Source organism: Gossypium arboreum, chromosome 5 (assembly GCF_025698485.1).
Source record: "Gossypium arboreum isolate Shixiya-1 chromosome 5, ASM2569848v2, whole genome shotgun sequence".
Taxonomy (NCBI): Eukaryota; Viridiplantae; Streptophyta; class Magnoliopsida; order Malvales; family Malvaceae; genus Gossypium; species Gossypium arboreum.
Window position 1 is genome coordinate 83,329,021 of NC_069074.1, and position 26,145 is coordinate 83,355,165.

At 31.9% G+C, this 26,145-nt stretch overlaps 3 long non-coding RNA genes across 3 annotated transcripts in view; all 3 read left to right on the plus strand.

The window, feature by feature from the left end:
• Window positions 1-273: 273 nt before the first annotated feature.
• Window positions 274-26,145, plus strand: part of LOC128292750 (uncharacterized) — a 51,090-nt gene continuing 25,218 nt past the window's right edge. Inside the window, exons 1-2 of the long non-coding RNA XR_008282658.1 lie at window positions 274-535; window positions 1,454-1,495. This is a non-coding gene — a long non-coding RNA (uncharacterized LOC128292750). The remainder of the gene's footprint in view (window positions 536-1,453; window positions 1,496-26,145) is intronic.
• LOC128292751 (uncharacterized) lies at window positions 7,588-8,225 on the plus strand. The gene is made up of 2 exons (XR_008282659.1): window positions 7,588-7,723; window positions 8,042-8,225. It is a non-coding gene; the product is annotated as an uncharacterized LOC128292751 (long non-coding RNA).
• LOC108488971 (uncharacterized) lies at window positions 17,248-18,006 on the plus strand. Its single transcript, XR_001871855.2, has 3 exons — window positions 17,248-17,297; window positions 17,426-17,478; window positions 17,782-18,006. It is a non-coding gene; the product is annotated as an uncharacterized LOC108488971 (long non-coding RNA).

The following is a 26,145-nucleotide window of genomic DNA, read 5'->3' on the forward strand; positions in this document are numbered from 1 at the left end:
TTAATTTTGTCATTTGTGAGTGAAATTATGAAATAGGACCTATGTGAAAATGTTTGAAAATGCTATAGGCTAAATTGAAGTGACCAAATAAATAGGAGTGCAAAATAGGAGGATTTGCATGACAAGCCTCCCATTTTACATGAAGTGGCCACCATCATGTTGAATGTAGACAAAATGTACACTTGATATCCATAATTTATGGTACAAATTGATACAAATTGATAATAGGTTAGGTAAATGTTTCATGATAATGTATTAGGTAAATGTTTCATGATAATGGGTTAGGTAAATGTTTTATGATAATGTATTAGGTAAATGTTTCATGATAATGGGTTAGGTAAATGTTTCATGATAAGAATTTCATGTCTTTTGTATTAAAGAATTAAATGGATGAAATATGAAGTTTTATTAAAGAAAAAGGGGTGAAAAGAACAAAGTTTTGTCCATTTTTGTTCATCATAGCTGAAAGTTAGAGAAGAGAAAGGAGAGGAGAAAGCTCTTGAGTATTTGGTCATTAGGAGGAGGAAAATTGAAGGTAAGTTCTTGATACCTTGCTTCTATTTTGAAGTTCATGAGTTCTTCTTGATTCTACCTTAACTCTTAAAGTATATTTTGATTTTTAGTTGTGTTGTGAGCATTTAGTCATGAATTAAAATGAAGGAAATGGTTGTTGTTTCATGTTTTTTGATGAAAAATGGAAGATAGGTGAAGTTGAGCCAAACAAATGAGCATGCATGTGCCTTAGATGTTAAAGGGAAAAATCAGCTAACATGTTGTGCTTTAAAATGATGAAATGGAGATTATGCTTAAGTAAAAATCATAGATATGTGATGATTAATTGGTGATATACATGTTTAAATAACATGCATGCAAGATAGGTGTATGAAAGAGTGATTTCGTAATAAATCTGCTTGGGACAGCAGCAGTAACATGACTTTGGAAAATTACCATAAATTGTGGGAGAAGAATTAGAAGCTGAATAAATTATGTAATTAAAGCTTATTGAGTCTAGTTTCTAATGAAATAAACAAGAACATATTTTGAATTCTGTACAATGAGAAATTTGATTCATAATGAAGGGTGGTCAGATTAGTCAAACAGTGAAACATGGGAAACTTTGAGAAAAATTTGGTATTGATTGGCTAAACCAAAAATTATGAAAATTTTATGGATAGAATATATATGAGTCTATTTTCAGGGAAAATTAACGGCACTTGATTTGGAGTTTCGTAGCTCCAGTTATAAATAATTTAGTGACTGTTGCTCAGGAAGACAGCTTGCAGTGAAATTATGATTATGTGGTAAACATTGACAAAAATTTGTTAATGAGTTGCCTATTGTTTTCTTATAAGCTTACTATAATCTGTAGGTGTGGTTGGCCGAATATCGTAAGGGGTTAATACGTAGTTTGTATTTGAATAGTTAGATTAACGTGTTAGTAATCCAATTGTAGGCGGTTCGTGTGTGGATCTCGTCAACATATCGTCGCAAACAGGTGTGTAACTAACACCCTCTTTCTTAGTCTGGATCGGCAAAAGTCGAAAAGTCGAAATGCCGAAAACCGGTATTTTGTAGATTTGCGAGTGTGCGAATGTTCGTGAGGTAAATCGATTAATGTTTTTGGTAAGCTGCAAAATTTAGACCGTAAAGTGCATGATTTCGTGCCTCGATATTTTTGGGCTTAATGGGCCAAAATTGGAATGATGGGCCAACGGCCCAATTCGTAAGAACCCTCGATGCGTGATTCTATTAGTACGTGAAAGGTAGGAATATGCATGAAAAACCCTAAAATAGATAAATTATTGAAATACCTTTAAAAGTGGAAAATTTACGCTTTACCCCTAGTAGATAAATTACCAAATACCCCTAGGGTTAAATTGACCTAAATGCATGTTTGATCGTTGTTATTTACTGCATGCCATGTTATTATCTGATGCATGGGACCGGGATATTGACGGAGGAAGTACTGAAAGTGGCTTGTCCACGTCTCGGAGGCTTTGCCTCAATTTATCGTTAACCGAGCAAAGAAAGGCCGCAATCGTGGAGTGTTAATGGGTGGGTTGAGCTATTCCCACATGGAGTGTATGGTGGTACGGTGGAGTGTAGTGGTTGGTGGGTTGAGTAGTCTCCCAAATGGGCTTGCATATGTTTATTGATGTTGCATGTATTTTGAAATGGGCCTATGGGCCATATCTTTATTATCTGAATAAGGGCTAAGGCCCGCTTTATTGTAATCTGAAAGGGCTCGCCCAAGACCACTGATTCTGAATGGGCTTAGGCCCAATGGGCTTGAGCTGACTTGGACTTTGAATGGGTTTTCCTTACACACCGAGTTTCCCCAAACTCATCCCTTTTATTTTCATCCACGCAGAAATCCCCAACCATAGTGGGCTTGGAGTCAGAGGGAATTCGAGTGGCCACCCGCTCAAAGTTTGATTTTCTTCCGTGAACTGGACATCCTTTTAATTACGCTTTGTGGTTTTGGGCTTTTAAATGTAATAAGGCCGCTTATTTATTTTTGGTGGTTTTAATATGTATTAGTAAGATAGGTAATACTTATTTTAATTGTTGAAATTGATAGCTTTAGGCGCTTTTCAAAAACAACAGTTGATTTCAAAATAACACGACAACAAGCAAAGCTTCCGAATGAAAGTATTTTCCAAAATTAATCACTTTTCCTAAAAATGACTTAATCGAACCGGTTTTCTAGAAATATCCATGACGTTAAGGTGTGGCAATGGCGGTATGCATGTCTAGGATTGGATCCGAAGGAGCTTGGTACTTAAGCAATCCGATGGACTCACCACCTCTTTCCTGTTTCCTACCGGTGCACTTCCATTCACTTTAACCCTTAATGAATTAATCTTTTGAACATCAAGTACGATTTTCTCGACTTAGAATGGAAAATTTTTTTTTAACGTTTTTGGTGTGGCATGCCGGATCCGGCCATAACTTCTGGGCCGGGTTTGGGGTGCTACACAAGCCTTTTCAAAGAAAGCAATTAAGCCCCTATTTTTTTGCACTCAATTGGGAAAACTTTCAAAATGAATCAAAAGACCTCAAACTTTTCAAAGAAAAAAAAACAATTAAGGCCCTACTTTTATTAAAAACTAGAAAAAATTATAAAAATTAAAATCAATAAAAACTATAAATATTATTAAATTTTAATAAAAATTCAAATGTTAACAATTTATTAACAATTAGAAAAATAAAAATTGTAAAATTTTATAAAAATCGTAAAAAATATAAAATATATAGAAATATAAAGAAATTAATAAAATTTTATAAAGTCGTAAGAAATTTTATAAAGTCAAAAAAAGATCGGTGACGACTCCATACCTCGTTTTTAAGTCGATCCCCGTTTTTCAAATCTTAAAATGGTTTCGACATATTTGATGGAATAGAACTTGATCATTCATTTCTACTCAAGTAAAGCTCTTTAAGCTTGGGAAGACGGAACCTGGCCAGATAATTGATTGAATCCCAAGTTTAAGATTTCTAGATTGGACATGTTGACAAGTGTTTGAGGGATTGTGCCTATGAAGTTATTATTTCTCATTTCCAGCCTTTGAACTCTTTGCAAGTTCCCAAGCCATGATGGAATTTCCCCATTAAGACGGTTGTAGCTTAATCGAATAATCCTCAAACGATTTAATTGGCCCAATTCTTTAGGCAGATGGCCATAGAAATTGTTGTTGCTCAAGTCGAGAGAAAATAGAAATGAATGATTCCAAGGTGTGGAGGGATAGTACCCCTAAGATTCATGCTTGTAAGATTCAAAGCTACAACTCTTTCATGGATGATGCCATAAGAAACACTAACCCACTTACAAACAGAGGTAGAGTTCATCCAATTGTTTGCCAACATATTTTGAGGATCGACAATGCAATCTTTAAACTCAAAGAGTGCAAACTGATCGGAGTTGAGATTCAAGAGTGATAGCCAAGGAAACTATAGAACATTGTATGAGTAAAAGTGAAAGAAGATGAAAGCAAGTGTTGTAGTTCATTATTGCAAGAAGAAAGAAGCCAAGAAAAGAAAAAGTATAGGAAGAGGGAAGTTGAATTAATGAAGAAATACCCAGCCAACATGTTTAAATAGGCTTCAACCCTTGCACACTTCTCATACATTAAGTTCACTGCCATTACAACAAGAACACTTATATCTCCATTCATACCTATCCATACTTTATTTGACAAACTTTTCCCTAACAAGTGTTTAGTAAGGAGACAAATCACTTTGGTTTAGGGTTTAGAGTTTAAAGTTTAGAGTTTAGAATTTAGAGTTTAGAGTTTACTGACTTCTCCACCCTTAGTTTCAAACTCCTAACCCATCAATTCACTTTAATTGAAATGATATGTATGAGTCTTTATGCTTATATTTTTAAAATGTATTTAAATTATTTTTATTTGTTTATATTTAAATCAAATATTAAAATTTTTATTTGATACGGATTAAATTGTATTATATTATCTTTTATTTATCGAAAAAATCAAATTTCATAAATTCTTGTATTTTGTAATATAAGGACTATATATGCTTTTTACTATAACAATGTCTGGACAATCTAGACATTTTAACTTGCTACTTCTCTTTTAATTTAATTTCTGTTACTTTTCATAATATTTTTGAGAAATCCAAAAATTCCAGTCTGAAATTTATTTATTGCCACGTCTATCTCTTGGGTAAGTTCGTGGTCAGGCAGCCCACAATGGGGGCAGGATTGTAATTTTAATCTTATCCGATTCGATTCATTTTACTATTTAGAAATAGAAAAGTAATATTATAAAAAATAATTTTAATTTTAATTTTAATTTTAAAAAATAAAACGAGTCATTTGTGTTTACCTAGGCTAAATTGAATCAAGAGTGAAAAGTTTTTAATCATAATTTAGTATTATTTTAATTAATTAAATTTTAACATGCTATAACTAGTAGTTGTAGAAAAAATGTTATTCCTTTAAAAAATGAGAATCTATGAAGCATCCAATAAGAGCCGAGAAATAAATGGTAACAAAACCATAATTCAATATAAAGCTAGAAATGTACCAATCTACATAAATAATGTAAGATTTGTGATACTTAAATTATTATGTTTTCTAGAAATGCAAGGAGATATTTTATTAGGAAATAATTTTATATATCAAGATTTATTATTTTCTATTGATAGATATTTAATTATGTTATTAGAAAAAATTTATTGAAATATGATTAGTAGAAAATCATAAATTTGTGTGTGGAAAAAAAATTTCACCACCAAGAAAGAAACAAATTAAACAACATGAAACAAGTCATTGGTTGTTTAAAATATTAGATAATAATTGTCGTAACCATTTTTTTGAAAAACGGGAATCGACTTTGATTTTGAAAATGAAAGAACGGGAGTCGCCACCAATCATTTTTAATGAGGTGTGATCGGCTCACCTTTAAATTAACCATTTTAATAAAAGTTAAGATTTACTAAAATGATAATTTTTTTGTCTACGAAAATCAGAAAATGAGTCCGGGAATCTGTTACGTACGAGGAAGGATTAGCAACCTCGATACGCCTAAAATTGGTACCTAGTTGATTAATTAGTGTCTTAGTGTCGAAGATTGAAAACTTGGAAGACTTTTGAAATACGATCCCACTTTGTAAAGAAAATGCTCAAATATTAAAGACCTTCTCGTCTCAAAATATGAAATGTCACATCCAGTGAGTTAGGACACAACATCTTGAATTTTCAAGAGCGAGCTTGCCTTTTATAAACTGTGTATTTTATTAAAAGAGTATCCAATTATTTAGAGTAAACGAGAGAAATCGAAACCCAGTAAGTTAGGGCACGTTTTCTCGAATTCTCAAACACCGAATATTGCCTTTATTTAAAAATAAATTCTTATTTCGAGATGACAAAATGTCATACCCGGTAAGTTAGGGCACAACACTTCGCATCTTCGAGAATAAGCATTTTCAAAACTCAGATAGTGATTTAAAAGAGTATTCCGTTATTTAGGTTAAATGAGAAAATCGAAACCCAGAAGTTAGGGCACGATTATTTCAATTACCAAATCTGAATATCACTTTCATGAAAGAATTATTTTAAGGCATCGAGTAAAAATATATGTAATTCATAGTAATACATAAAAGCAGATTATGATATTAATGATAACGATAATAATGAGTGATAATAACAAGTAGTTATGAAAAGATGACATAGAAGCAAGGTTAGTAATACGTAAATATAAACAAATGCGTGAGAAAAATGAAATGATCGAATATATAAGTAAATTAACGAATAAATAAATATAAAGACAAATAAATAAAATGATAATGATAGCGGTAATGATAATATAAAAGCGCATACATATACGTATCAAGGTACCTACGTAATAATAGAAGTAATAAGAAATATAAAAATATATACCAATAATGAACGATTTAAGGTTTGAAAGAGTTTACAAAGATATAAATAAATAGGTGATAAAACGATAATAATGAAAAGTATAAAATGGTGAAAATAAGAAGATGATAATAATAATAAATATTTACACGAATATGTGTTGAAAATAAATATATGATAGTATTAAACGATATATACATAATATGTACGTGAAATACAAAGCAAGATATACACATAATATATTAAAACATATACATGACACACATAATATGCATGATAGAACATAACATGATATTTACAATGTATAAAACTATAATAAAACGATATACATAATATAACAAGAATTCATGTGAGCATAATATGAAGTATAATATTTAAATATATATTAAAAGGATGTATATTTGACACAAATGTATTAAAAACAATAATATCACAAACTAATAATAATAATGTATACGCATATATATATATATTGAAGATATATAAATAAACATATATTGATATTAATAGTAAATATGATAGAGGTAGAAGTAAATATAAAAGTATATATAATGTGGTATTAATATGTGTATAATATAGTATTTAAATGTATATACATGAAACATACATTAGGAATAATAATATATATATATGAAAAGACAACAATAAGAATGTATATATATATAAAATGCATGCAAGTATTAATTAAAAATGCCTAAATAATAATAATATATGCTGATGATAATAATACGAAAATGGTAAATAAAATAATGAATAATATTTAAAATATCAAAGGGGAAAAAAAGTAATATGGAAACCACATTGAACTAAAAAAGGACTAAATTTAAAACAAATATGAAGTTTTGGGGCTGATTTAAAAATTAATAAAGGAGAAAGGGACTAATTTGAAAATGCGGGTGACTACAGAGGGCCAAAAGGGAAATTTTCTCGGGCCCTTAAAACGACGTCGCAGAAGGGAGGATTGAATCGCAAACGCGATAAATTCCAGGGCCAATTTAAAAGCAATCAAAACCTGATTGCAAAACATATAAAAAGCGGAAGGACCAGGCATGCAATTAACCCTTAAGAGCAAAAACACGCTGATCCCAGGGTAAGACGGGTCGGATCTTCGGGTCGCGCCTAAACGGCACCGTTTCTGGGTTTTAAAATGGCCGGGCAAAACGGTGCGTTTTGTCGGCCTATATAAGACATTTATTTTTATTTTTTTCATTTCTCCTCTCCTCTCCTTCAAAAAAGCCCTGAATCCTCTCTCCCTCTCTCGGTCTGTTGGCCCAAAAGCCAGCGAGGTGCAGGCCAAGCGCCGCCGTGCCGTCCACCGTGCACGGTGGCCGGAGATCGAAAAAGGTAAGAAATTTTTATATTTTTTTATTTTTAAAGCGTATATATATATGTGTGAGTAGAATAAGTGAAAAAGAAAGAAAAAGCAAGAAGATTAAGATGAATCACCTTCGGTTATTAGATGTCTATTCTGTGTTTGAACTGATTTTGTTGTTTGATATTGCTAGGGTTTCTTTGTTTTTTTGCTTCTATTTTACGATCTAATATTGCTCTTTATTTTTACTGAAAATGCCTGAATGAGTAAATGGTTTTTGGATTTGGCTTTTAAATAGCCATTACATTTCCCTTTTTTAATATCTGTCTTTTCTTTATTAATTTTTGCAGGTGTTTGTGGCGCGGATTCGATCTGTCGATAGGAGCAGAGGCGGTGGTGGATGGGACAGGGGCAAGTGGCTGAACGGCTAGGGTTTTAGGTTTTCCTTTATTTTTCTTTAATGTATTGGGCTAGGGGCCAAACGGGCTTGTACAATAATTTTAATGAATAACCATTAATATTATGGCAAAATAACCCTAGATATTGTAGTATTAAATTGGAAAATCTCAATAAAGTTATTAGAGTAAAACCTATGATCTATACTGAACAAAATATAGAAGAATTTGATATACAAATTATGGAATTGTTAGAAAAATGATTAATAGAAAAACTAATAGTTCAAATTCTAGCCCACCATTATATATGGTTAGAAATTATATGGAAATAAAAAAAGGAAAAACTAGGATAGTCATTAATTATAAAATATTAAATCAAAATATTATATTTGATGGTTATTTCATTTCAAGAAAGGATGTTTTAATTAATCAAAGCTAAACAAACAAGATATTTTAGTAAATTTGACTATAAATCAAGATTCATAGAGCTAGAACAGAGATGAAATTTTAGTATTAAAATTATTTGCAGATATTCTTATATTATAAGATCATACAATAGTGAAAATAAAAAAATTTTGCTCAAAAGATTGAAGAAAAAAAAACTTCAACAATTTCTAATGTATTCCTCACAAATTTTCAGTTTCAATTTTATTACAGAATTTGTTTGCCGACAATAAGAAAAGAGCATATTCACGTTTTCGCCTTAATTTCAACTTACACCCTATCTATTTCCCACTTTCCTTCTTTAATTTGTTCTTTTCTTTTATTATTTCATCACATATTATCAGTACTATTTTAATTGAGAGTAATATGTTCTTAGATTGGATCAAAATTTTGTTGGACTCTAAACATTGAAATTTAATTGTTTAGGTTAAGAATCATTAGAATCAATGGCTACTTGAGATTTACTTGAGGACGATCTCATTCTCTTCGTTACAAAGGATGCTTATAATTATTGCTTCTCAGCCACAATAACCCAAGTAAGGGTGTGTTTGATAAACCATTAAAAATTTTCATTTCTGAAAATTTCCGACATTTAATATTTTAAATATGTTTGATAATCCTTTTAACTTTTTACTTAATTTAAATTTTTCAACAAAAAAATGTTAAATAAGATAAGTAGATGCTATTTATCAGATAATGTAACCTCTCTAGCTTGGCCCAAACATTATGGCCAAATTCTAAAGGCTACACTAGCCACCAAAATGGACTAGTAAAACTGTCTAGTTTTAGTAACATCTTTTTTGTCCAATTTTTAGGAAACTTAAAATAGTAGTCCTAGAAAAGCCAAAACGCCATTTTATTAAGCCAAATAAACTTAGAGTCCAATTTATTGAAAGCCGTGTCATTTTACAAAACTTAATTGACTTCGTCATTTTGCCTTTTTAAAACTCAATTTCATTATTATGTAGTGGAAAAGGTGATGCCTTTAATTTTATGCGAAAAATTGTGTTATGCCATATTAAGCCAATTGTTAGGATTTTTCGATTTTTAGTAAAATTTCATGCATGCAAAAATCCAAATAAAAATAAACTCATACCATTGTCCATAATTAACAAAATTACAATCCTCAAAAACCATAATAAAATAAAGTAAAAATTAAAAGTACTTATTAAATAAATCTAAGACGAAACCTCCAAATGTCGTGTCTGATCCTAACCTTGAGGGTTATCAGTAGTAAATAAATTAAATGGGTGAGCTTGAAAAGCTCAGCGTGAGTCTAAACATATGTAAATAATGTATAGACATACATACAATTAGTGAAGCATACAACCATTATTATAATAAAACATACAGTAAATCAAGACATCACAGTCCTTAATATTACAATTTTTTTACATGACATGCTTATATGAAACAGTGCATAGGTCTTACCCATCCATCCGCTACAAACTACGAGTTTCCAATACTCGTCATCTGATACACCAAAACAGTATGAGTCGTAGCTTAATGTGAATGAACCACCAATAACAATAAGTAGTTAAACAGTCAATAATTGGCAGACAAACTGCCAGTATGTTGCGGATAAACCGCTAGTACTCCAAAGGTTGCAGATTAACTACTAGTGTAATAATGTGAATAAACTATCAGACTCTACAAAACTCCTCCATCACCAATCAATCCCCAATCCCCATGCAATACAATATGTCTTACCAATAATGTAGCATATCATGCTAGTCATTGACAATATCAATAACAGTGGCATGCTTAACATGCTTTTAGTTTATCAGTATCAGTGACATGTTTTACATGCAATTGGTATGTACAGTGAAAATCAGTGGCATGCTTTTACATGTAAACAATAAATAATAACACATTATACATACCAATAGACATACAATCAGATAATACATATGGCACTTACACACCTAATTAACCATAATTAAAGGCCCTTAAACATTCAATCATTGCTTCTTAACACTTACCATGTTCGACAGTCCCTTATCTTACACAGGGCCATTCGGCCATGCACAAAAATAGCATGCACAACTGGCCAACATGCATAACACATATTTCAATAATCACCAATACATCCAAAGTTAAGAACCACACCTGAAAACACAATCTGAAGCACTAAAACTAATCCACAACTCCTATGTCTCATATCTGATTAAATCATGTTTAGATTTGTACCTAACACGAAGAAATTACACGTCAGAATCAACCATAAAACACCCCTATAGGGTTTGGCCAAATCAGGGAAACAAACCAAAATTTCATATCTAAGTTTCCAAGATTATTTACACTTATACTGATCAAATGAAAGATGCGTACGGCCTCAAACTTCACTGGAGATCTGAGGGAATTCAAGTCTAGACCTTTGACAAAGACAAATTCATGAAATTAGCACATGAGAAATTCGACCATAGACCCTGTAGTATTCAGCCATCATAGGAAAAAGAAAGAAAACAAAGAGAAGGTGGGAGATCTCTAATGGATGACTACAACAATGGTGGTTGTTCACTAGAGCGGCGACAACAATGTAAGAAAGAAGAAGAGTATGGGAGAAACTTAAGACTTAGGGGGCGGCACAATGAAAAAAAATAGAAAGGAAAAGAAAATTGGGGAAAATGAGAAAAGAGAAGAGGGGCAGCAACAGGAGAGGGAAAAATGATCAAAAAAAGGTTGAACAGAAAATAAATTACAATTTATACCTAGGGTTACAACATGGGACGACACAACTAGGGTTCTGTGCAAAAATACTGAAAATAAAAATTACACAAGGGAAGAGAATCAAACTCATGTTTCAAGGATAAATTCACTAACACTTAACTATTAGACCGGTAACTCATTTGTGTTTAATTGTACAAAAGATATCAATAAAATCGGGCATGACATGTGTAGAAAATATTAAGTTGATTTTACTTTATTAAAAAATTAAAATAAATTATCTTGTTTTTGTTATATGAGTTAACCAAATTACCATATTTATTTTTATCCAAAACTATCCAAAATAATATAAAATATTATATTAAGAAAATTAAGACTATGAAATAAATATTTTTAAAGATTATTATTTACTTTTATCAAACAATACAATTATATTCGGTACTTATATTTACTAATTTACCAAACAATTTTCCAATATGAATTCAACACTTATCAAATTCAAGGCTTAATTTTTCAGCACTTAAATTTTCAATTCATCAAGCACGCCTTAAATTTAATTCAATTTATATAATTCTCTATTCGTATCTCTATGAATTTATAAAATCCTTCTCGCATTTAGTTGTTGGTATCTTTATATAAAGATAGATGTTTTATTTTTATTGGTTCATTTTAATAGAATTAATTAATTAATTTAATTTTAATTTTGATTAATATATATGATTATTGTGGAATGGGAGTAAAAGTATTTACTTGTCATAAACTTTGAAAGATTCACCATGTCTACATAGTTTTATTATTGTAAAATTTGAATTGAAATTATACCATAAAATGTGGAGGTTAGAAAGTCCACTACACCAAAACAGGTTTTTAGCGGCGTTTTTAGCAGCGCTTGAATGAAAAACGCCGCTAAAGAATGAGCATTGGTGCGCTTTTTTAAAAACGCCTCTATATGTACACCTTTAGCGGCACTTTTTAGAAAACGCCGCTAATGCTTGGTCTTTAGCGGCGTTTTTCAAAAAACGCTGCAAAAAAATTAACACAACATCGTCATTTTGTATTGATCCTTTAGTGGCTTTAGCGGTGCTTTTTAAAAAAAGCCACTAAAGATTGAGTATTAGCGGCGCTTTTGCATATGTACACCTTTAGCTGTGCCTTTTAGAAAACGCCTCTAATGCTTGATCTTTAGCGGCGTTTTTCAAAAAACGCCGCAAAAGAATTTTGCAATTGAAAAACGCCGCAAAAGAATTTTGCAAAACCACGTCATTTTGTATTAAACTTTTAGTGGCTTTAGGCGGCGCTTTTTGAAAAACACCACAAAAAATGAAAAAAAATAAAATACTATTATTTAAAATAATTTTAAAGATTTTTGGTATATGACTAATTGTTTTTAATTTATATGTTAAATATTTTCTTATATAATTGTAAAAGAGATAGTATTGATTTTAAAATATTGAATTAATTATCATTATAATTTAGGGTTTACGGTATATGGTTAATGGTTTAATGTTTATGAGTTACTATTTTAAGGTTTATGGATTATGGGTTTAGGGATTATGGTTTAAGGGTGATTTAAGGGTTGGGGTTTAAGGTTTAAGGGTTAGGGGTTAAGGGTGATGGGTTAAGGGTTTAGGGTTTATGTTTTAGGATTTAGGGTTTAGGGTTTAGGGATCAGTAGTTTAGGGTTTAGATTAGTTAGTGTTTTTTAATTTATATGATAAATATTTTCTTATAAAATTATAAAAGAGATAGTATTAATTTTAAAATATTGAATTAATTATCATTATAGTTCAGGGTTTATGATTTAGGGTATATGGTTTAGGGTTTAAAGTGTATGAGTTACTATTTTAAGGTTTATGGATTATGGGTTTAGGGATTATGGTTTAAGGTTATGTAAGAGATAATTTCCCCCTTTTCCCTAATCCGAATCCTTAAAATAATCACCCCTTTTTCCCCAATTCAAAATTCAAAATCCCCGATAAATGTTTCTTTTTCTAACAATGGTTTAGTTTGCAATTGTATACATGAACTTTAATTTGATCCAATTCTTGTAAATTATTAACACAATTATTGATGTAACATCATTTTATATTTATATATTGCATACATAAATATTTATATTTATCCAATATAAAAATATATTGATGTATTTATTTTTAAAATGTGTATGATTAAATCAAAATTAAAGTTTCAACTATACGCTTAAACCACAATTACAATTTCACGCCTACAATTACACATTAAACCGAAATTCATATATAATTCGAGATGTATCTCTATCAAAATTTAGGTGTATACATATAATTAAATGTCATTTATATAAAAATCTAAACAACTAATGTAGACCATACTTAAAAGAATAATGCTTGTATTGTTGTGTCATTTTGTATTTTTAATTCATCGATTTCATTTTATTTCATTAAAGTTTCCTTTTGTATTTTATATGATAATTTAAAAATTATAAAATCTTCAAAAAATTTAAAATTTAAAATTTAAAATAAAAATTTTAAAATAAAAATAAAAACGTAAAAATTTAATATTTAATATTTTAGTTCATATTTCAATTAAAAGTTCAATATTCAAAATTTAAAAAATTTCAAAAATGATAATCTCAAAGACAAAAATTTTATAAGAAAAAATAGAAAAAAATATGTTAAAAATGAAAAACAATCAAAATTAAGCAATAGTGGCATTTTTGGGTAAAACGCCACAAAAAATTGAACTATAGTGGCGTTTTTAGTAAAAACGCCGTAAAAAATTGAGCTATAGTGGTGTTTTTACCAAAAACGCCACAAAAGACCATTGTTTTTTATCCCGTTTTCAAAATCCCGCTCACAGCCAAAAAATAATTTTTGGTTACCCGCTTCTCATCTTCTTCTCATCTCCTTTTACTCTCAAAATTTTCCCCCAAATTTCCCATTTCCAGCAACACCAAGTCAATACACCTACACCAATCACACTTCTTTTTCCTTTTCATTTCGCTGCACTAAATTCACCCACCATAGCTACTCCTTTTCATTTTTGCACTGAATTCACTTTCCCACTCTTCGATTTAGAGCTTTCAATCAAAATTACGTAAATAAAAAGCCAACTTTTGTATCCCTAATTTAAAGAAAAAATTTAATTATTTGCTTAAAAAAAAGTATAGCCTCCGCCATCGAATCTTGTTTGTGATTCATTGAAGGTATATTATTTCTATATACTCACATTCTTTAATTACAAGCTCTAAGGTTTTCTTTTTTTAAAAATTGTTCACTGTTTTTTTTTTAAATTTTGTTTGATTGAAATTTCAGTTTATTTTATGATATTCATCTTGGTTTAGTTTTTAGGGTTTTTCTGCGATTTTTTTTCTAATTATTGTGGTTCGATTAATGAAGTATGATTGAGATGTAAAATCGTGGAGTTTAAAGGATTCGATTTTGAAATTTTTTTTTTAGTTTAGAGTGGCTTTTACTGTGTAAGATAGAGCATTTTTCGTTTGATGAAGCTGGGTTTTGTTGATTAGTTGAATAATGAAGCAATATTGTGGAATTTCACTGAATTATTGTTTTTTTCTTGGATTGCTATATGACTGAATTTTAGATTGGGTTTGACTGAAGTAAGGAAAGTTAAGTTGAATACAATTGTATATGTTATCTCTGGCTTACTCAAAAAAAGGGAGAAGCAGAAAAGCAATGTTGATTAGGAAATAATTAAAATGGGAATACTGCTATTACTTATTGCTATGTACTAGATGTCACTGGCAGCTAAAATCGAAGTTAGTTTCATTAGTTAAATAATGATTGTCCTTCTAGATTCGTGTGTGTGCACATATCTATGATAAATGATACATGATGTGGCTGTTTTGCTACTTACACTCCATAAAAGATTTATGGCACAGGCTGTTGAACGTGATGAATGCCATTTTAGTTCCATGGCCAGTGATATTTCTTTATAACTACTGGGGATTACTTTACGACTTAATTTTAAACTACTGCTTCTAGTTGTACTTTTACATGTGCATTGTGCATAAAAAAGCATGAATTTTGAAGTAGTATTCAGTGGATTTGGGATCTAATACAAAATTTTTGTTTTTTTTTCTTTCAAAATGTTCTTATTTTTGATTGGGGTGATGTATAGGTACTGAAGCAGCACCAAGGAAGAAGGTTGCAGCAGCTTCTGCTTACAAGGCAAATTGTAATGGTATGAGGTTTTGTTTTGGATGAAGCCATGTTTATGAGGAAACATTTAGTGATGAAGAGTGAAATTATGTTCCATTGGATGCTTTAGTTGTTATTTAGGTTTTATTTGAATGTAGTTGTCTTAAATTTTGAACAATTATTGGAGCTAATGTTTGACCATTAATTTCTTCATTGTCTTTTTTTTTTTGAACTTAGATCAATGTTTTTGTTTCGTTTAAGATGCCCTTAAATCAAAGGATTAGAAATAGGTTCTGGATTTCCTTTTAGATATAAGGTAATGTAGGTTCGAATTTTTAATCCTTTTTCTCATTTATTTTTCTAAATTTGTATAATAATATTCTGATTTGAATATTATAGTTATTGTATTTTAGGTGAAATTATGTGTTTGAATCGAATTACTTATCAGCTTGGGAGCGTAATTTTATTAGGCAAAAACTATGGGTGAAAGATAATTACCTTAGCTGATTTGTAGACTTGTGGATTATTACCTCTTTGAATGTTGGTGCAAATTTATTTCTAGTGCTAATATTTCAAAGAATCCTGCAGCTGTTTTTGCTACTATGGGTGTTCTGGTTTCAATTTATTAGATGTTGATTAGTTTCTAGATTTGAAATCTGGGTATGTTCAGTTTTTAAGCTTAGATCAATTTTGGATCCTAGTATTTATGCTTTCTGCTTCTGATGTCAGCTGAGAAGTTTTGAGTATTGACCTTGAAAGGTATGATTCTAAATTCTAATTTCGTGTTTTTGTTAAAAATGGAGATGAATGAGAATTTGCGACCTTTAATTTTGCAGTTTGCTTGCATGAATGTTTAGCCTACCTATTCTTCTGAAATTTTATTCTAAGCTGAATAAGAAGTTGTAACAATTGTGTCTGGGGAAATAATAGAAAGTTGGTTGTTTCAAGTGTACTTTTGTTCTTAATAGTAAATTTTGTTTCAAACTGAGTGATTATGTTGGGGTTAACAGTGCAGTGGGAAAAATAAACTGATCTCTATGGAACTTTTCTTCTACTACAAGATGATGGCCAAGTTGATCGTTTGAAATTGGGATGAATTGTCTTCTCTGATGCCTCCAAACGTCAACTCCTTAATCGGTTGATTTTTCATTAATTTCATCCTCTTCCTTTTTAAATATTTTAAACTCAGCTTCATGTTTGGAATAGCTTAAAAGCTTTGTTTCTCTACTATTATACTTATCCGGTAGTCTATACTAGTCCTGGAGGTCAGAATTTTATCTCCAAATTGCAAGTTTTATTAGCATTTTTAATGTAAAATTTGGTCTTTCTTTAGTTTGTTTTGTATGCATGATTTTGTCAATGTTGTAGCAAATTGATATCATGATCTCCTAGGAGGTTGCTTTTTAACGATTTAAAGGCTATTGGAAGTTATGTATGTCATTTACCTTGATTATGGATCATCTGTCATTTACCTTGCCTTGAAACTGCAGATTGTATTGATTCCTTAATTTGGTTAATTTTCTTTTCATAGGTTATTGGCTCCCTCTATATCTTCTGGCATATTTTTAAAAATTTTCAAGCTTTGGATAAAAGGTCATAAGGTGATCGTTCTAGACATTCCGTTGTTCTAGCTATTCCAAGTAAAGCTTTTGATTTACCCTTTTTTTCATTTCTTTATTTTTGAATTATGATTCGGTGATTTGATTTTTTTTTGAATTTTTGCAGTAATTGATAGATTGAAAGAGAAATTCGCTGAGGCGATGAGGTGAAACGATGTTAAAGCTATTGTTCTTACGGTGAGTCTCGAGTTTTTAATCGAATTATCATTTTATTACATGTTGATTCTTCGAATTTAGCTTGCTGACTTTTGTTTTTTGTTTTTTTTGAATTGTTTGACAAAGGCAAGGGAGGAAGGTTTTTCGGTGGTTTTGATATCTATGTTTTCCCGAAAGTTCATGGAACTGGTATGAGTTTATTAGTTAGGCTATTTAATTTGAGTGTGAATTTAGTGATTACTGAGTTAATTACTTAAATTTCGTGAGGAGTGGAAATTTAGAATCTCTGATTGTGTATTTGATTGGTGGTTAAACAGGGGATGTGTCGGTCATGCCTGATGTATCTGTTGATCTTGTCACTAATACTGTAGTAGGTTCCTGATTCCTTTTCTTATGTTGATTTTTTTTAAAACTTTTGGCATTGCGTTAAACATATTTCTGCTACAGGTGTTTCTCGCTCACGGACTACAGCTTGAGAAAATAAACAAAGCTTTAATATTTGATTGTAAATTGTGTTGAATTATATTGTAAAACCACTGGAAAATGTCTGTGTCCTCTTAATATCAAACTATAGAGTCTAGAATCTAGGCACCTCGGTGTGGATAATAGATTGTAACTAGATTTATCTACCAAAGTGACGATGAATCTGATCATTTGGTTTTGCATCCTTTAGATATTGAAGGTGCAGCAGAGGATTCAATCTCTTCAAGCTGGAGCCAAGGCTTAGCACTTCTTCAAGTGGAACGTTATTTAATGTTGCATTCCATGGTCATTCATCTTAGTCAGAACTTGAATTTTGTGTTATGGAAACAAGGTTCGTAGCTACGTTGTGTACCAGCTTCTTTAACCATGATGGTTAATTATTACTAGTTTTGTAGCCTCTTTTATAATTGGCCGAGTTAATTATATAGATCAGATGAGTTGTGTGCCTCTGAGGTAGATTGCCCATTTATTTAAACATAATATTTAAATTCTAAATTTAATTTCATTAATTTTTATATTTAGTTTAAAGTTAAAATTTTAATAGAAAATTTAATTTATTTATTTTTTTATTTATCCTTAAAAGTATATAGTTTAAAGTTCAAATTTAAAAAATAAAACATAATATAATATTTATCATAGAAAATAAATATTATTTAATTAAAATATTTTTTAAAGGTTATATTCTTTAGCGGCGTTTGTGAAAAAAGCGCCGTTAAAGGTCATGGTCTTTAGAGGCATTTGCGGGAAAAGCGCCGCTAAAGGTCATGGAATTTAGTGGTGTTTGCGGGAAAAACGCCACTAAAGGTCAGGGTCTTTAGCGGCGTTTTTGGGAAAAGCGCCGCTAAAGGTCATGGTCTTTAGTGGCGTTTGCGGGAAAAGCGCCGCTAAAGGCAAAAAAACTACCGCTAAAAGTCTATTCTCCTGTAGTGATCTTTATGTTTAAACCTTTATAGCTTCAAAGTTACTTTAATCTTATTATTGTGACCTTATAATATTTTGTAATTTTTTTGTGTTATGGTATATAAATAAATATCTAACCATAGTGATTGGTTAGTAATATGAATTTGTTATTTGTTATGTTTAATATATATTTTATTTATACTTATTCATTTTATTTTATATGAGCAAATGAAGATTTTGAAGATTCGAACTTTTATCATCCATGTTGAAAATAAGTGCAAAAGTATATATTATTTAAAATAAATTAAGCATTCATTAAGGATAAAATAAAGTCACAGATTTTCGTTCCTTTGACTCTTCGTGTGTTGGGGTAGGTAAAGGTAGGGAGTTTCACTCATTCTTGAGGCAATTGTTATGAATGATCTTCTTTCTTTACGGTAGATTGATATTTGGGTTTTGGCAGTAACCAATAGTGAGGAGTGGGACTCTTCTTTTGCTGGATTATAGCTGAAATCATCGGTGTTGCTCGATAAGTGTTCAACGCTCGAGTTTACCGATTATCAGTTTCTTTGTTGTAATTAAAATAAGCTTTGGAACTGACTTTGGGGAGTTTTGATGTCGTTTTTAGGTGTTGTGTTGCTCCGGAGTATTTTCGCTGTGAAACAGTACCAGGTGAGTACCTTGAACGCAGAAAAATGAGATTCAACGAAAGCTGAAAACCCCCACTGTCGATGCCACACGGCCGTGTGGTAGGTCATGTGAGACAACACAGCTATGTGATCGATGAAGGCCAGGTTGTGCGCAAGACACGGCTATGTGATGGCTGGAGTGTGGCTGTGTGAGCCACATGGGCTAGGCCAAATTGGGCATGTGAGCCCACACGGGCACACCGCACGAGCGTGTGGTATCTAGGCTAGGCCATACGGACGTGTGAGCCCACATGGGCATGTGGGCCCATTATACTGAGATATTTTGTAGGGTCGCACAGGTCATCCTAATCGACTGTGGGCCTACCGTAGGGTCGATAAATGCTATCTAACCCTAAAACCAAGTGATCTGTTAGACTGAAATATTGCTATGAGTATGCTTATGTTTATATATCTGTTATCTGTTCACAAATGCATGTTAAGCATGATTTATTTGTTACTTCTGTATGTATGTTCTATTACTGCAATTGAGGTAGGATGTTGTATTTTGGAGGAAGTGTTCTGAAAGGCAATTTATGCCTATTAACTGGCAGCATGGCTACATTATATCTGTTATGTGACGCATCGGTACAATATGGTGTATAGGGCTAGGTGGGTGTTTTAAACCCATCATGGTGTGTAAGGATGGACGTAGATGGTGTGTAGAGGATGGGGGTAGGATATCTATTTTCTGAAGCTGACATGCATATCTGTATTTGTATCTAAGACTGGCTTAGGCCCGAATATGCATCTGTGATTGTAAGGGGCTTAGGCCTAAATCTGTATCTGACTGACTCTAATTATCTATATGTGCATGCTTAATTCTGTGGGGTTACACACTGAGTTTATGTAAACTCACTCCTCTTTGTTTAATCTGTACAGGTAATCCATAGAGTTAGGCGGATCGGTGCAGCGGAGGACTCGATGGTGACCACTCGCCATAAACTGTTTATTTTGCTTTATGGTTTAAATTAAGTTTTGGCATTTAATTTGAGAGTTTGTATTTTCTAGGACTATATGGACTTTTAACTGTTGGTTTTGGTTTTGTTGCTCGACTTATGCATGCTCTATTAAAAGTTTTCTTTTAAAAAGACAGTTTACTAAAACAAAGTTTTCTAAATCAAGAACTGTTTTGCTAAAACATCATAATTTTTCTTAAGCTTCCGTTCTAAATGATTTTTAAGAAAATGGAGTAATTTTTTGATATTAAATACAGAAACTTAAGAGTTGAATTAACGTTTTTGAGTTGTTAAAAACAAATAAGAGCTAATAAACTGAAATGGTTTTGTGGTGATGACTTAGTTTACAAAACCCTTTCTATGTAACATCACCAAATTTGGCCATAATGTCTAGGCTGGGTTTGGGGTGTTACATTTAGTGATATCAGAGCCAGTTTACAAAACTCGGCTATGGATTTTTGGGTTCCAAAATATGTTTTAAAGAATTGGTTTCCAAATGGGTTAAAAATATTTTGATTAGGAATGTGGTACAGTGAGTCTCCAGCGTCAATCCTATAAGTATTCTGAACTTTAGATAGTTTATTTGAAATACTGTAAACATTATACTCTGAAAACACTATAGTTAGTACTCTCTGAAATTGTAGTGAAATGAATAGAGACTGAAACTTATGGAAACATTACTGAACTTCTAAAACTTTCTGCATAAAACATTTATTAATAAATATTGAACTGATGCATAAAACTCTTAATGTAGATAAACTCGATTAGACAATGAGTGCATGAGGTATCCATGGACGAGGTACTCGAGGTCGAGGTAAAGGCCGTAGGGGGCTCGAGTTGAGTCCTCATCTCTAGGCAGTATGCCAAATCTGAACAATAGTGAGACACCTGTGTCACCTGCTACTGATACTAGGTCTCAGAGTCGATCGGTTGGGTACAACGCACTATCCCAAGCCATGCTGAAGATATTGGAGAGGGTCGTTGGGCCTAATTCTGGATCTGGTGGCGGAGGGTCAGCAACTGAACGACTTCGATCTAATGGAGCTGAGTTGTTTAGAGGTGTCACAGGAGTCACCCTTAATGTGGCTGAGTACTGGTTGGAAGCCACTGAGAGAATTATGGATGACTTGGACTGTACCCCCGAGCTGAAATTGAAGGGTGCAGTCTCCTTGCTTCGCGATAAGGCTTATCAGTGGTGGTTGACTGTTAAGGAGGGCACTCAGCCTAATCATATAAGTTAGGAATTCTTTAAGACTTCATTCCAGAGCAAGTATGTGGGAGCTAACTACGTCAATGCTCGTAGGCATGAGTTCTAAACCTTATACAGGGTGACCGATCTGTGGCTGAGTATGAGGCTGAATTTCTGAGGTATTTCTCTTTCTTGGAGGTTCGTTTTATAAGCGTGAGTGTCTCTATCATATTGATCATTCTTTTCTTCCAAGGCTTTTAAGAGAGTATCCAATTGTTGCTGACGAGCTCGCAATGCATCTTCTAGATCCCGTACTCTTTCTCTTAAGCTTTGACATTCAGATTGACTGGTTGTCCATTTGGTAGACATAGCTTCGTGTTCAGCGTTTTTCTTTCTCAATTCTATCATAACCCGCGTAGTCTTTTCCTCTTCCTTCTCTGCCCTCTTTTTCCAAAATTCCATCATGCCTTTAGCATTGTTTAATTCTTCTCTCCACTCTGTTGATGACTTACCCAACCCACTATTCTTGATAGTGACTCTTAACTTTTTATTTTCCAGATGAAGGTCCCTTAAGTCATTTCTTACGACTTCAACTTCTTTTTGTACTTTCTTTGTTTTAGACCTTTCGATCTGGATGTCGATCTTCAACTGGTAATTTTCTTCTTGAAGAATACTAATGTCCCGCAACATTTAGACCTTTTCGCGCTCAAATTCCTGTCTTGCTATTTCTAGCTCGGATGGCACTTCTGTCGAGAAAGGATTCTGGACGGTGTAATTTGTCGACGAGATTTGCTGGGTGTTCACCCGTTGCTTTCTCCATATGTCGTAATCTTGGGTGAGGGTATCAGCATATAGAGCTAATTCCATGTGATGAATTCTCTTCCAAGACTTTGCAGTATCTCGGACCCTCTTCATATATCCTTCACCCACAAAAGCGAACTCTGATTGTGCTAATCCTCCGGTGGCGGGTACGAATTGTCGTGAAGAAAATTGCCTCTGGACTATTAACGGAGCATATCCAACTCCTCCCCATAACTCGAGTAGTGGTACCCAATCTTGATCTCCGACCTTATATAGCAGAACTGACGGGCGTATCCACGGTGCTCTCCAAGTTACGTCTTCAGTGCGAAGATTCTGAAAGACCGAGACCCAGTGTTGTTCGGTGACTTCCCTTGGCCATTCTTTCTTGAGATAAGCTTCTAATGGGAAGAATGTTTTAGAAAACATATGGAACGGTGTGCGCTCTACTTTCCAGAAGTGGCTCAGAATCCAAACATTAAGTAACTGCGCGCATCCGATAAAATGACTTTCCCCTTTCTTCCTACAGCTACTTAGTGATCTGGAGGTTTCGGCTAGGATAGTTGGGATGGGGTTGATTCCTTATTTTAATCTTTCGAAGAAATCTACCACCACAACTTCTATGTGTCCAAGGACCTTCGGGAAGATGATCAAACCGTAAATGGCCAGAGCGAACAAATTTACCCTTTTCAACATGTCGGGATGGTTCAGAATCAAGTCTCGTAGGGAAGACCATGGAATGCAAATGGTTTCATTCTTCTTCTTTATATATTTTTGGCCCACGCGTCAGTCATGTCTGTCAATCTCACTAACTTTTTCTTGAAGGTCATTGGCTTAGGCTCCTTCACATATATCTTATAGGGTTGTACATTTTCGACACGGAGCAAAGCAGCGTACTCCTCTATAGTCGGAGTCATATCTTCTTGGTTGAAGATAAAACATGCGTAAGCCGATCCCAAAATCGACCATGGCTTGGATCAATCGTTCGCTCACGCTGACAAAAATCAAATTGGCTATGTCTCCATATCTCTCGGTGAAGATACCTCTAGCATCTGAGTCCCACTGATTCCAAACTCGAACCAAATCTTCAAGGTTATTCTGGTGAACATTTACAGTTACATGCTCGGGCAAATTGGCAATACATCCCTCCACTAGACTATCCCCCCTTTCTTTCTGAGTCTTTAGAGACCAGTCTCATACCGCGGCATTCCTCTCGGTTGTTTGTATAATTGACTCTTCCATTAGAAACCCGTTTTTTGGCAACAGATTTCTAGTCAACACCTTCCTAATATGATGCCTATAATACATGATGTAAAATAAGAATAATAACAAACAAACTTGGTTAGCACAACACATATGAACAAAGAAAAACTGTAGACAATCTAATAAATTAAGCTACTTAGTCCAATGGACTCGATTCCCTTGCATAGAAAGCGTAAATGTAAAAGAACAGAAGGTGAGATGTGTTTTTCTCGTGTACTTATTTCGGTGACTAGTCAACGGACAAAGGTTCAGCATGGCTCTAGTTGGATGGCTCGTATGGTTCACTATATGCGGTTTTGGTTCTAGATGGGTACTCGAATTATCTGTACTGTCATCTACTAAGATTAGTACAAAGCCTCGGTCATGGCCCATCATAGGCTTACGAGATTAATTCGAGGGATTGCGTTTACTTATGCCTATGCGGAGGGACGAGTTAACTCACGAAAGCATAAGTCATATGTAACCCGAAAGTATTCACCAGCCTGTGCGGAGGAACGAGTTAACTCATGAAGGCGTAGCGTTTACTTTCACTTAAAAGGGATGGAGCCCGGGTATAGAGCTCATGTTATGCAAAAATGCAAGTGCACGGTGTGTGGGGAAAAACTCACAAACCTTTACGTTTTATTTAAAAAACTAAACCAAAACTAAAACCATAAAATTTAAAGCTGAAAACAATCAGATAAAACAAGTTAGGAGAATATATACAACACGATGCAAACGCACGCTTTTTCAAAAAAACCAATTTTGGGATCACGACTAAATATTAATTTGAACAAGGAATTTTGAAAATTTTGACAACACGCATTTAATTCGACTCGACTCTCAGATTTTGTTCCCCAGTGAAGTCGCCAGCTATAATGACGTAAAAATTTACTTGATCGCTAATTGTGGCGATTTATTAAGAAACTTAGAAATTGAAATTTGATTTTAAAATAAACTGGGAGTCGCCACCGATCTTTTTTAGGGTGTGATCGGACACCCATTAGATTCCTTTATTTTTAAAACAAAATGAAGGATAAGTTTAGGTCCACGTCAAATTCCAGAGACAAATTAGGGTTCGGGAGTCGGTTACGCGCGAGGAAAGTATTAGCACCCTCGCGACGCCCAAAATTGGTATCTTTTAAACATGTGTGTTGTCTTGATTTGCAAAAAATACGAGTTCAATTTAAGTTCTAATCGTGATCCGATTGAAAAAATGAGAAATTTTAATTTTTTTGTCGGTTTTTTTGAGAAGGGTATACCGTTTTAACATGAGCCGACAAATTCCATCCAACATAGCGATGAAATTTATGACTTAATGTTAAACCGATATGTTGCCTCGATTATTAATTAAAACATAAAAATATTTATGAAGTAAGAATTGAAAATAAATCAAAGATGCAAACAATAACATTATTAATGAAAATGTTAACATTGGATACTAGAACATTCAAAAACAATAATAATGATATAAAAATAAAGACAAATCATGAACAAATACAAAATACAGTTAGTAATAATAGCATAAGATAATATATACATAAGGTAACATGAAAATATATACAACTAATGGTATGAGAGATACATACATAATGTAAAGTTAAAAATAATGTGCATAAGATAGTTAAAAATAATATATATTCATGTATTTATAAGATAAAATGTAAAATATAATATAGCTTGAAAAATATATATATGACGATATGAAGATATAATATTAAAAGATACGTATGCATAATGCAAATACACCATGAATACATATATATGTATTATAGTACTAAAATATTTACATAGTTTACACACATTGGGAATAATAATAGAAACCTACTACGATACTACATAGATATATACCTATATACATATACTAGAGATATATATACATGCACACATAAAACATATGCTAAAATTAACAACAATAGTAATAAAGATAAAAATATATACATACTAGATACATGTATACATAATATAAATGAACACATACAATATATATTAGGGATACTATAAACATAGAAAATATATTTATATACTAATAATAATAAAAGATGTATGTACACCAAGTAGTAATAATATAAAATGACAATAATGAAAATAATAAATATAAAAATGAATAATATGATATACGGAAATAATACAAATAAAAAGTGTATATATATGTATAATAAAACATGTGTACTAATCATGCAATAATATATGTATAGTATGGTATTAAAATATACATATACATGTAAGAGTATTTACTAATATATATACATAAGATAATATGGAAATATGTACATGGAGTAATATATATAAAATATAACTAATAATATTGAAAATACATGTTCATAATATATAAAACATACATATAATATAATATTAAAACATTTACATAATATGTACACACATAATTACGATGTTAAAGGTGTATTAACATTAATAATAATACTAATATTACATGAAGATATACTTATATAAATATATATTAAAGATATATACATATATAATAAAATACATGAATAATACGATATTTAATATATACGTAATATGTATAATAAAAATAATAATATACATAATATATACAAAATACACATAATATATAATATATAACAAAACATATACTATATTAACAATGATAATAGTGATGGTACAAAAAGAACAATATAACATAATAAAAATACTATACATATAAATCTATGTACGTAAAAAAATACTATTATAATAATAAATATAATATTATTATTAAAATACCAAAAACAAATATTGAAATAAAATAATAAAAATAAGCCGATACGTAAAAATAT